Source organism: Mus musculus, chromosome X (assembly GCF_000001635.26).
Source record: "Mus musculus strain C57BL/6J chromosome X, GRCm38.p6 C57BL/6J".
NCBI lineage: Eukaryota > Metazoa > Chordata > Mammalia > Rodentia > Muridae > Mus > Mus musculus.
In genome coordinates, this window is record NC_000086.7 from 8219449 (window position 1) to 8232349 (window position 12901).

Sequence of the window (12901 nt, forward strand, 5' to 3'; positions counted from 1 at the left end):
TTCACTGTCCCTGCATGCTGTTGCCCGGTTCCAGACTAATGGGACCTCTGTATTAAACCTGGCTCCTGTCAGGGTGTAACATCTAGAAGTCCTCGAGATGACTTCCAGTGGAGCCAATCAGGCCCAGTGCCCAGCGCCCCTGACACAGGTCTAAAAGATGGTCATTTTTGTTCTCGTTGGAAACAAAGTTTCACAGAATCTAGGTTGGCCTTCAGCGTACTGTGTAGCAGACCTTAAACTGCCGATCCTTCTGCTTCTTTGCTTCTGACCGTCAGGTCCAACGGAAACTCCACTCCAAATACCGGCTCCCAGCTCAGTCTCCCGTTCTCCTCTACCTAAGGAGCCATTTCCTTATCACTGAGAGGAGGAACAAAGGGCTACTGTGGTGCCCATTAGCACTCTAAAGTGCATGCTGGCCCCCAGGCTCCCAGTCTCACAAGTACCTCACCCTCCTCCCGGCCACCTCTTGAGCTTCTCATTCTTATGTTATTTCAGCCCCTCCCTCCGTTCCTCTCCCTTCTTCTCCCTCCCTCTCCCTCCTCTTTTGGCCCCTTCTCTTTTGATCCTCTTTTGATCTCCTTTGCCCACAAGTTATTTGTCTGACTTTCTTGCTCTTTTTCACCCCTCAAGGCCAGGTTCAGTCTACCGGCCGAGTGTATGTAGTTCACTACTTCCTCTCTCTGTTCTGGACTCTTCCAGATGCTTCTGGCTGTGCTTTCCCTCAGATCTACAATAAAAACCTTCACCTCGACCATACCTTGGTGTGGTCAATTTATCCTGGGATTAATTATACAGCGAAGAGCTGGGATCAGAGATATTTACTACCATACTGGAATCAGGGGTAATTTTTTTTTTCCGAGACAGGGTTTCTCTGTGTAGCCTTGGCTGTCCTGGAACTCACTTTGTAGACCAGGCTTGCCTCGAACTCGAGATCTGCCTGCCTCTGCCTCCCAAGTTCTGGGATTAGGCGTGTGCCACCACGCCTGTCAGGGGTAATTTTTTAAATTTATATTTTATTTACTTATTGTATGTATGTGTGTGTATGTGTGTGTGTACACATGAGTGTGCCACAGCACACACATGGAGGTCAGAGGACAACGTGGGGAGTCAGTTTTCTCTTACCATGTGGATTCTGGAGATGAAACCCAGGTTGTGGGACTTAGTGTCAAGTGTCTTTACAGCCTTCTTGCTGGTCCTAGGATAGTTTTGTTGTTGTTGTTTTAGTTTTTTTTTTTAATTATATGTGGAGCTGAAGAGATGGCTCAGAGGCTAAGAGCACTGACTACTCTTCCAGAGGTCCTGAGTTCAATTCCCAGCAACCTCATGGTGGTTCACAACCATCTGTAATGAGATCTGATGCCCTCTTCTGGTGTGTCTGAAGACAGCCACAGTGTACTCATGTAAATAAAATACATAAAAATTCTAAAAAAAGCCGGGCAGTGTTGGAGCATGCTTTATTTCCAGCACTTGGGAGGCAGAGGCAGGCAGATTTCTGAGTTCGAGGCCAGCCTGGTCTACAAAGTGAGTTCCAGGACAGACAGGGCTATACAGAGAAACCCTGTCTCGAAAAACCAAAAAAAAAAAAAAAAATCTAAAAATATTTTTAAAAATTATGTGTATAGGTATGGGTGGGTATGCATTGAGCATTGGTGCCCACAGAGGTCAGAGGTGTCAGATCCTCTTGGAGTTGGTGGTTGTGAGATAGTGGTTGTGAAATGCATGACTTGGGTGCTGGCAACTCAACGTGGGTCCTTAGCAAGACGCGCTTGAACTCTTAACCACTCAGCCATTTCTCTGGTCCCGTTCCCCGCTCCCTAAAGATGGGAGCCTCACTATATAACTTCAGCTTGCCTTGCAGCCTTGAACTCAGAGATCTGCCTGCCTGGACATCCAGAGGGTGAGGATTAACAGCATGTGCCACCATACCCAACCCTATGACCCTATGACACTGAGCTGCATTCAGGGATAATCTCAGGGCCCCCAGCTGGAGGAAGTTCTCTAAATGTTGTCTCCAGACTGTCTGTTTAGTGTTTTGTCAACTTGACACAAGACAGGATTATCTGGGAAAGGGTTATCTGCAGTTGAGAAAATGCCTCCTATAAGATAGCCTGTAGACAAGCCTGTGGTCTTTTCTTCTCTTTTCTTCTCTCTTTTCTTCTCTTTTCTTCTCTTTTCTTCCCTTCCCTCCCCTCCTCTCCTTTTCTTCTTCTTCTTCTTCTTCTTCTTCTTCTTCTTCTTCTTCTTCTTCTTCTTCTTCTTCTTCTTCTTCTTCTTCTTCTTCTTTTCTCTCTCTCTCTCTCTCTCTCTCTCTCTCTCTCTCTCTCTCTCTTCTTTTTGATACAGGGACTCTTTGTGTATCTTTGGCTGGCCTGGAACTCAACCTGTAGACCAGGCTGGCCTTGAACTCAGAGATTTGCCTGCCTCTGCCTCTCAAGAGTTAGGATTAAAGGTGTGTGCCACCACAACTGGCTCCTGTTTCCCCTCCTTTCTTTTCTTCTTCCCTCCTTTCCTCCCACCCTTCAGTCTGGTCTCAAACTCAGAGATCAGCCTGCCTCTGCCTCCTGATTGCTGGGACCACACTATTGGCGTGTGCCACTACACCCAGGTCTGTGGGATATTTTCTTGATTGATGATTGAAATGAGAGGGACCACCCCACTGTGGGTGGCATTCCTGTGCAGGAGGTCCTGGGTTTTTTAAAAAAGCAGACCGAGCAAGCCAGGAAGCAACTGTTCCTCCTTGGCCTCTGCTTCAGCTCCTGCCCTCACTTCTGCCCTCACTTCTCAGTGCTATAAAATATAAGCTGAAACAAACTCTTTCCTCATCTTGGTCATGATGTTTATCATAGCAATAGAAACTTTCATAACACAACCAACATCAGAGCAGAATCAAGCTGCCAGGCTCAGAGAGGGACAGATGGATCCCCAGGGGAAGGGAGAGCCATCTGCTCTCCATGGAGACATGATAGGAAGGAGGCTGCTTTTTCCTCTTTCTGCCACCTTTGCAACTCTAGCTAGGTCTTCCGAGCAGTAGGAAGCTTCCCAAGAGATCCACCCCCACCCCCGATTCTTTTCTGCACTGCCCTAAATTCTGCCAGAAGACAAACTCCCTTCCTTTTATAGACAGTCTCCGCCACAGATGTGGTTCACCACTTTTGAGAATCCTTGCCATTCCATACAGAGTCATTGCCATCTGTCCTGGGTGACAGAATTTCTGGGGCCAAAGAGAGATGAGACAACTTGTGGGATAAAACTGAGGACTTCTGGTGTGGTGAGGGGCCAGGAATGCCTGTGGGTTTGCTGAACGACTCATTGGTGGTATATTGTTGCAGGCATACACTCTATTTGCCAACTCAACTCTATTTAAACACCACAGTCCTCTTTCTTCCTATCTCCTGAAACATTACTGCTGAGGATGAAATTTGGGAATAAATGAGTGAGCCAAGCCAGACCACGTGACCTGAAACTGGAACAAAGGGATCCAAGCTTGCCCGTGGCCTGAGGCTCCTCACTTTGTGGAAAAGTCTGCTGAGCTCCGGGAATTGCAGGCAAAGCAAATCCCCCCTTCACTGCTGCCAGTTGAGGAGTCTTTGGGCAAGCTGCTCAGATCGAGTGCTCACTTGGCTCTGGCTGCTCCTATCATCTTGTAATTCCTTTCTCCCTTAAGCCAGTTTTTTCTTGGGTTTCTGCCCCTTGCCACCCACATATTACCAAGGAAGGAGTACATCTGCTTTCCTGCCTGTCAGGTCAGGTAAGGCTGCCGTGCCATTTCCCAGATTGGTTGTCTGATGTCAGGGCACGTTAATGTCATAGACAGGAGTTGTGACTAAGAGATTTCTCAAGCTACTGGAATCCACTCCCAGTCTCTCATGTGATCAGCAGGCAGGACTCAGGAATAGCCTAGATCCAAATATCCTGCTCCCTGGTTGAGAAACTTGGCCAGCCTGTGCTTTTGCTGCTCAGGCTGCTAGGTCACGTTCCTGCTGGGGATGTTTTATAGAATGCCTTAAGCACTTGTCTGGTGGACTTTGTCTTCAAGGGTCCAGGCTCAGGGGTTCTCAGTTGCTAGCTGAGACCAACTGCTTCCCCCCCACCCCCCGAAAAGATGGCTCAAAGGTCCTCAGTAGTCCACAGTGCCAAAGAGGATGTGCAAACTAAGGCCCGAGAGGCACCCTATAGGTACCTATCCTTGTGTGTCTCCACTTTTGTGTATTCGCTATCGCTAGCATTGCAGGGTGAATGTCTAACTCTATGGTTTCAAAGATAAAGGCATAGTCTGTCTGTAGAATCAGATAAGCCTCGGTCGGCTGGGGATTTGGGTCAGTGGTACAACACTTGCTTGTCTTGGGAGGCAAGGGTTGAGAAAAGAACCTGCTTTAAAGCCAGGCAGAGGTTGTGCATGCCTTTAATCCCAGCACTCGGGAGGCAGAGGCAGGCGGGTTTCTGAGTTCGAGGCCAGCCTGGTCTACAGAGTGAGTTCCAGGACAGCCAAGGCTATACAGAGAAACCCTGTCTCAAAAAAAAAAAAAAAAACCACCAAAAAACAACAACAACAACAACAAAAAAAACCACTAACAACAAAAAACAAAAAAAAAAACCAACTGCTTTAAGTCCACAGTGGTCATGCACACATGGCAAGATAGGGCAGGCCAAGGCCAGTCTGGATATATAGTGGCACAAATCTCAAAAAGAATTAGATAAGTCTTAAGGGTCTGCTAGACCCCTACACAGCATTCCCTTGAAAAGGCACCTACCCAGGCTGACCTATACACACACATGTATTGGAGCAAATTGGACTTGACAAGTTCAAAAAAGAGAGAGAACACAAAGTTGGATAGGGAGGGAGGGAGCGGTGGATCTGGAGGAGTTGGGAAAGGGAATAGGCTCAAAATATATTGTAGGAAATTCTCAATAAAATATTATTTTAAAAAGGCACCTTGGGAAAGATCTTTGTCCATTGAAAAGCTTTTCATAATTCTTCCTAACTACTATACTAAACCATACAAGACAGTGGCTTGTGAGACAGTGGACTGTGCCACTAGACAGAATAACTGAGTAACAAGGCTCAGAAACAACCCCCACCCTGTAAAACGCATAATTGAGAATGACAGTTCAAATTAGCTCCTGACCAGGTTCCTGCCCTGGAGCACGTGATCATGACACCCCACTAAGAGGACCATGACACAGGTCATGTAGCATAGAACTTAGAGTTCTCCATGCTAATGAGCTATCTAAAGGGGCCCCAAGTGTTTGGCCAATGAGCTTCCTGGGCATCCCTTCCTGCAAAAGGTATTTAATCTCTGGTTTACCCTGAATAAGTTACCAGTCATGAATAAAGCAGTTTGGGCAAGCAAAAGAATGTCTCTTTGATCCAGAACCACCGCAGGGGGAAGCCTTCATTATACAGAGCCCCTCCATACTCCTGGTCCTCACCCAGAGTTAAGGTGGAATTCCCCTGCCCTGGGCTCATCACAGGCCTGGGGGCCCCCACTTTCAACTCCTCTTGATCCCCTGCAGCGCCTGGGTGCACAGGATGAAAACCAATGCTCTCCATTGTTCGAGGTTCCCAGCGGCGTCTAGGTGCACAGGAGTTTGAGAACCACAGCCTCCATCCCAGTCCCCACCATTTCTCACCCGGAGAAACACAGGCTGGGTCCCCTATGTTAGACTGTGTTTCGCCTCCCTGAGCGGCCTGACACTCCAGCGGAAACGCAGACCTGTGTTGGCTGTGCATTTTTCCCCCTTGTCAGAGCTACCCCAGGCTGAGGCCGGCCCATCCCTCAGGCTCCGTCCACTTCTGCCTTATCTCCAGACCTCGTCTGTCATTGAAGATCTGGATGTTGGATTGCTAGATGACTCACTAGGTAAAGGTGCTTGCTGCTAAGCACAACAACCTGCGTTTGATCTCTGGGACCTACACGGTAGCAGGAGGGAGCTGAGTCCTCTGACCTCTGACTTCCAGATGCCCCTTCTCTAAAAAAGATAAACGAATAGACAGGCAAATAAATGAATGTAAAAAAGCTTTTAAGCCTGGCGTGGTGGCGCACGCCTTTAATCCCAGCACTCCGGAGGCAGAGGCAGGCGGATTTCTGAGTTTGAGGCCAGCCTGGTCTACAAAGTGAGTTCCAGGACAGCCAGGGCTATACAGAGAAACCCTGTTTCGAAAAAAAAAAAAAAAAAAGCTTTTAAAGGCCTGGATGCTGAAGGTCCTCACTGGTTTATGCAATGCTTTGGACATAGAGCAAAGCTAGGACCACCCCCTCCCCCTCCCCCTGCCCAGGAATGCTAGAAGAGCCATGATATATATATATATATATATATATATATATATATATATATATATATATATATATATATATATATATATATCGAGCTCATGATATATATATATTAAAGGCGCCCAACCAATAAATCTTTTTTTAAAAAAGAAAGAGCCGGGCGGTGGTGGCGCACGCCTTTAATCCCAGCACTCAGGAGGCAGAGGCAGGCGGATTTCTGAGTTTGAGGCCAGCCTGGTCTACAAAGTGAGTTCCAGGACAGCCAAGGCTATACAGAGAAACCCTGTCTCGGAAACAAAAAGAAAAAAAAAGATTTATTTAATGTATATGAGTACACAGTAGCTGTACAGATGGTTGTGAGCTAGGAATTGAATTCAGGACCTCTGCTCACTCCGGCCACACTTGCTCGGGGCCCCGCTTGCTCCAGCCCAAAGATTTATTTATTGTTATATGTAAGTACACTGTAGCTCTCTTCAGACACATCAGAAGAGGGCAGCAACTCCCATTACAGATGGTTGTGAGCCACCATGTGGTTGCTGGGAATTGAACCCAGGACCTCTGGAAGAGCAGTAAGTGCTCTTACCCGCTGAGCCACCTCTCCAGCCCCTTGGTTTTCTTTCAAGGAGTCTTTTGTTAGGGCACATCTCTCACAGCTTTGTATCGTGGCCCACTGCTGCCTGACATTCTGTAGTCAGTATTTTTTTTTCAAAGATTTACTTATTTATTGTATGTGAGTACACTCTAGCTATCTTCAGACATCTGAGAAGAAGGTGTCAGATCTCATTACGGGTGGTTTTGAGCCACCATGTGGTTGTTGGGATTTGAACTTAGGACCTTCGGGAGAGCAGCCAGTGCCATCTCACCAGCTCCCGTGGTCAGTATTATGGCTCTGTTGAAGGCTCTAGATGCAAGCTGTTGTTGGAGTTGAGGTAGAGGCACAGGGTGGTCTTAATACTGCACCTGGGGGCTTTTGGTAAGTGCAGGTGTGTGTGTGGGGGGGGGGTCGGTAAGGATGAAATGTCAAGATTAGATGGGGAGATCCCTCAGTCCTTGCTCTGAACCAGATTGGGAATTTAGGGGCAGCTGTAATCTTTCCTAGCCAGGGGTAGGAGGAAGTCTCTGTTTCCCTACAGTGGCCAAGTGGGTCATTGTGGTGTAGGACTAGCAATGAACGTTTCTCTTAGCCCAGTCCCACCAGGCTTGGCTTCTCCCATAATGGGCTGGAAGGGTAGCTATGACTACCCTACTCTATTTCCATGGCTTGTCCTCAGGGAGGTTACAAAATGGCAGGAGAGTAGGAGAGAGGCTGAGTTTAGGGAGCAGCCACTTTGTCTATGCGCTGCCCACAGGCTACTCTTTCAGGCCAAATGTCTGCCTTGGCAGCAAGCATGTTGGCCATTTGGCGACTTAGAATACTGAGGCTCAGGAAAGGCAGACAACACACAGTAGGCGCCAGGGGCTTGTGGGATCCTGGGTTGTTCTTTGAGGTATGCTTGAGTAATAGATGGACTCTTCCTACCCATTCTTTCAAAGCCTCCCTGTCTCCGGGCCCCTTCTAGGCCTGGGCATTTGTTTTTCTACAACTGATTAGTGAGCCAGGCACAGTTTCTTGGTCAAACTCCCCACTCCTAGGTCTCAGGTGTCTGGGTACCTACCTCCTACCTTGGTTTTGGTCCCCAGACTCTGGATTTGCATGCCCAGCATCTCCCCAACACTGGAGGCCATTTTCGGCATCTTTTCAGTCTAGCCTGTAGGAATTCTCTCGCAAGCATCACAGACTCTCTTTTCCATGCTCTGACAAGCTGGCTTCCTGGCACCTCTCCCTCATACATTAGTGGCTTACAAGCCATCTCACCTTCTTACATACATCTCAGGGTTATCACAGAACTCTTAGAATGGCTCAGTACAAGGGCGGGGTAGGTGGGGTGGGTAGTAGATGAAGGAAGAAAGCAATGCTTTATCAAGATTGATCCTTGTTCCAAAAGATAATGTTTGAGACGAACCAAATGCTGTCAAAGTTTACTCCTGTGGCTCTGCCAAAACCTGGATTCTTAGAGGAGGTGCATTCCTTGGTTCCCCTGACACCCCTCAGCTAAGTGTAAATCTCACAACCATCCTCCCATGAGGCCTTGGTCTTCAGGGGTACTTTTTCATAGACACAAAGACCCAAGGTCCTATAGGTATATCTGGACACAGGGGCACGTTCATCCAGAGCCCTTAGGGAGTATGTGTACCTTCATGACCAGACCTACACCCAAGGCCTGGACCTGACATGTACACAGATAAAAACATGGATCCTGAAGTTTCACATGTAGATCTGCACAGGCCTAGGCTGTAGGCATACCTATGTCACATATATGGGTATCAAGAGATAAATATTCACAGGTACTAAGGGATGGGTTCATGTGCATATTTGATCACTTCCATATATATCCATGCATTCATATGAAGTTTATGTGTACAAACACCTAATCATAGGCCTATGGAAAAATGATCACTTGTGCATACATTTATATCTAGGGAGTACACACACACTTGGTCCTAGGACGATGGAAATCCCTGTGGTACAGACTTTCTCTCTCTCTGTCTATCTGTCTGTGTTTCTCTGTCCCTCTGTCTATCTCTCTCACCCATGCCTGTATGCAAGTTCCCAGAAATGTATATGCACAGACATCCAGGTCCAAGCTTGTATGTAACCTATTCACTCACAATTACGCACACATAGGCACCCAAAGGTATGTATGCACACACACTAGAAACACCAGTCTCAGTCAGTGGGCTCCTCTGAATGCATACATAGCTATGTATAAGCACTTTGGTAGGCCGGTATACACATACAGACAGGAACACTAGGCTGCACACATGACTAGTATGCATTTGCACATAGAAATGTATTTGCACAACTACTTTTTATAAGGTTCCCATGCATCTGCTAGGCATATCTGCACACCCATAGTCCAGAAAATATATACTTATGCTTGTAGTACAAATTTGTACAAAACCACATCATCTGTATCCCAAACAGCAAAGCATGAACACTACACACCTTGATAGAAAGGTACCAAAGTATTATAACTATGTGCACACATGTGTGGGAGAATACTGTGGGATGCACAACTTTACACACTCTAGAAGGTACATGTACCTTCATGTGCACATGAACATCCAATTATCCTTGGATGTTCCTCTCTACCAACCCTGCCTAGATGGTTATGGCTCCCAGTTCCTACAGCTGGCAGAATTCTTTGGTGAGGCACAGCCTATGACTCATGCATTTAGCTCAGCTTTTCCAGACACTTGTTCCTTCCCTTGGGCTATCACTAAGCCTAAGAAGACAACAGTGTGCCTACTTTTCTGAACTGAGGCATGAGTGCTGTCTTAGTTAGGGTTTCTGTTTTTTTTGTGTGAAGAGAAACCATGACCATGGTGACATTTATAAAGGAAAACATTTCATTGAGGGTGGCTTACAGTTTCAGAGGTTTAGTTCATTATCATCATGGCAGGAAGCATGTCAGTGTTCAGGCAGACATGGTGCTGGAGAAGGAGCCCAAGAGTCCCATATCTTGATACATAGAAAGCAGAAGGAGACTGTGTGCCACATTGGGCATAGCCTGAGTATAGGTGACCTCAAAGCCCACCCCCACAGTGACACACTTTCTCCAATAAGGCTACACCTTCTCCAACAAGACCACTCTTAATAGTGCCACTCCCTGGGCCAAGCACACACACACACACACACACACACACACACACACACACACACACACACACACCTATGGGGCCATTCCTATTCAAACCACAAGTGCCTATAACTATAAAGACGTTCAGCAGGAGAATAACTTGGTATAAACCAAGTTTGGTGGAACACTAGAAGGGGATTTTGAGCAGTTGTAAAAGCTCTCCAATCTCTCCATTTTCCTAACCAGCAGTGTGGCCAAGGATGGCCCATGGGCACAGCTTCTAGAACCCCCTGGAATGCTGCAGATTTCATCCTCGAATTTTCCTGAGCTGCTGCAGTTTCCTCTCAGCTCCGTACCCGGTTTCAACCTATCCAGAGGATAAGTCAAAATTTCCCTTCCTTCAAGTGAGTGCTCTCTTCTCTCACACACAGTCAAAAACCAGTGTCCTGAAATTAGCCTGGAAAGTGGGAAGTATTGGTTCCAGCCATTATAATAAAGTGCTATCGGCTATGAGGCTCAATACACGCGGTGGTTTGAATAAGAATGACTCTGTACGCTCATATATTTGAATGTTTAGTCACTAGGGAGTGGCACTATTGGGAAAGACTTGGAAGGATGCGATTTGAACTGTGGGGTTCTAGCTCAAGAAGCTTCAGAGGAGAATATTAGTAAGGGACTTAGAGGCCAGTCTTGTGACATTTTGGGGAAGAATATGGCTCTTTTTTTCAAATACAATCGGCCTGAGGGTAAACAGAAGAGTTTTGGACTAAGGAAAGCCTGATTCTAAATGGAGAAATGGGAAGGAGAGCCTCAAGGCTAGACCCTGTCCAGCTCAGCCAACGTGTAGAAAGAAATTAAAGCAAAGCTTAAACAGCGAAGGAAAGCATCGGAAGTGGAAAGCTGGGGAAAATTGATTTGAAGGAGGGAGCCTAGTTCCAGTCCCAGCAAGTGGCAGACCTTGGCAGCTTTAGCCAAGTGATTCTGGCTGTACTTGAGAGGGTTTAGGAGGTGTGGCCTTGTTGGAGTGGGTGTGGCCTTGTTGGAGTGGGTGTGGCCTTGTTAGAGGAAGTGTGCCACTGGGGCTGTGCTTTGAAGTTTCAAAAACCTGAGCCAGGCCTAACACCACTTTCTTGCTGCTGCCTGTGGGTCCAGATCTAGCGTTCTCAGCTATTTCTCCAGCACCATATCTGCCTGTGTGCTACTAGGCTTCTGTCATGCTTCCCACCATGATAACGGCCTCAACCTTGGAAATGGTAAGCCAGCCCCAATTTTCATTTTCTTCTTTAAGAGTTGTCACGGGCTCTTGCTGACTTGTCTTCTTGCTCCAGCTCTGTCCGCTCACCCCTACCCCCTCTCCCCATTCCCTTCCCCTACCCTCTTAACTCCCCTCCCCATGCCCTGAATCAACTCTACTCTATCCAAAAAAAAAAAAAAAAAAAAAAAAGAGTTCCCGTGGTCGGGCTGGAGAGATGGCTCAGCGGTTAAGAGCACTGACTGCTCTTCCAGAGGTCCTGAGTTCAATTCCCAGCAACCACATGGTGACTCACAACCATCCGTAATGAGATCCCATGCCTTCTTCTGGTGTGTCTGAAGACAGCGACAATGTACTCATATACATAAAATACATAAATCTTAGAGAAAAAAGAGTTGCCACGGTCACGGTGTCTCTTCACAGCAACAGAACACTGGCTGACTCAGATGTCCCTGCTTTCTTCACAGCTCTGGAAGGCTAAAGTCAGGCAAGAACAACAGCAGGGTTGCTTTCTGGTAAGGGGTCTCTCCGTCGGCTGGAGAGATGGCTCAGCAGTTGAGAGCACTGACTGTTCTTCCAGAGGTTCTGAGTTCAATTCCCAGCAACCACATGGTGGCTCCTAACCATCTGTAATGGTATCCGATACCCTTCTTTGGTGTGTCTGAAGACAGCTACAAGTGTACTCATATACATAAAATAAATAAATCTTTAAAAAGGGGGGGTGTCTCTCCCTGAAGGTTGTATATAGCCATATAGCCATCTTCTTTCTCAGTTCTCACTTGGCTTTTTTTTTTTTTTTGCTGTGGATGTACACAAAGGGTGTGGTCTGTGTTCTCTTTGAGGACACCTGTCCTAATAGGACATCTGTACCTTATAATTTTTTTTTTTTTTTTGCTTTTTTCAAGACAGGGTCTCTCTGTGTAGCCCTGACTGTCCTGGAACTCACTTTGTAAACCAGGCTGGCCTTGAACTCAGAAATCTGCCTGCCTCTGCCTCCCAAGTGCTGGGATTAAAGGCTTGCTCCAGCACCGCCCCGCTGTACCTTATATTTGTGACTTCATTTAGCCATCTCCTTAAAGGGCAGCTTTCCAAACGCAATCAGTATTTTAAAGGATTCCACACATATTAAGTCAACCAATCTCAGACTAAAATATTCAGAATAACAATTGTGTCTGCGCTGACTTTGGGCAGACCTTTCTCCATTGTCATTTTCCTTATATAATACAGTGTCACATCTATACGCACAGCATTAACACTGTACTACAGTCTTGTGGGGAGCACTGTCGTATATGCTGGGGAGCATATATTACGTGGCATAAGATACATATGTGCATGCATATGCTTATATGTGTGGTGTATACTTTTTGGTAAATAAAACAATGTGATTCCTTTGTGCTTTTTCCAATAACCTTGGTGTTATTTGTCTCTGGTCCCTCCTCCTCTTGTATTTACCTCCTTTCTCATGTTTTTTTTTCTATTTCTCACTTTATATCATCCATATTCTGCTATTTCCCTCTCAAGCCCCTACTACTTTCTGTCTCTCTATGCTTTCATGGTTTCTGTGATTACTAAAAGCCCCAGTACCAGGCATGAGACCTTTCATGTGGTTGGTCAGGGTGGCCCAGTAACTCCCAAAACTATATTGCCGGGTGCCTCTCAGAAGTTGAAGGTAAAGCCCCATATCGCTGAAGACA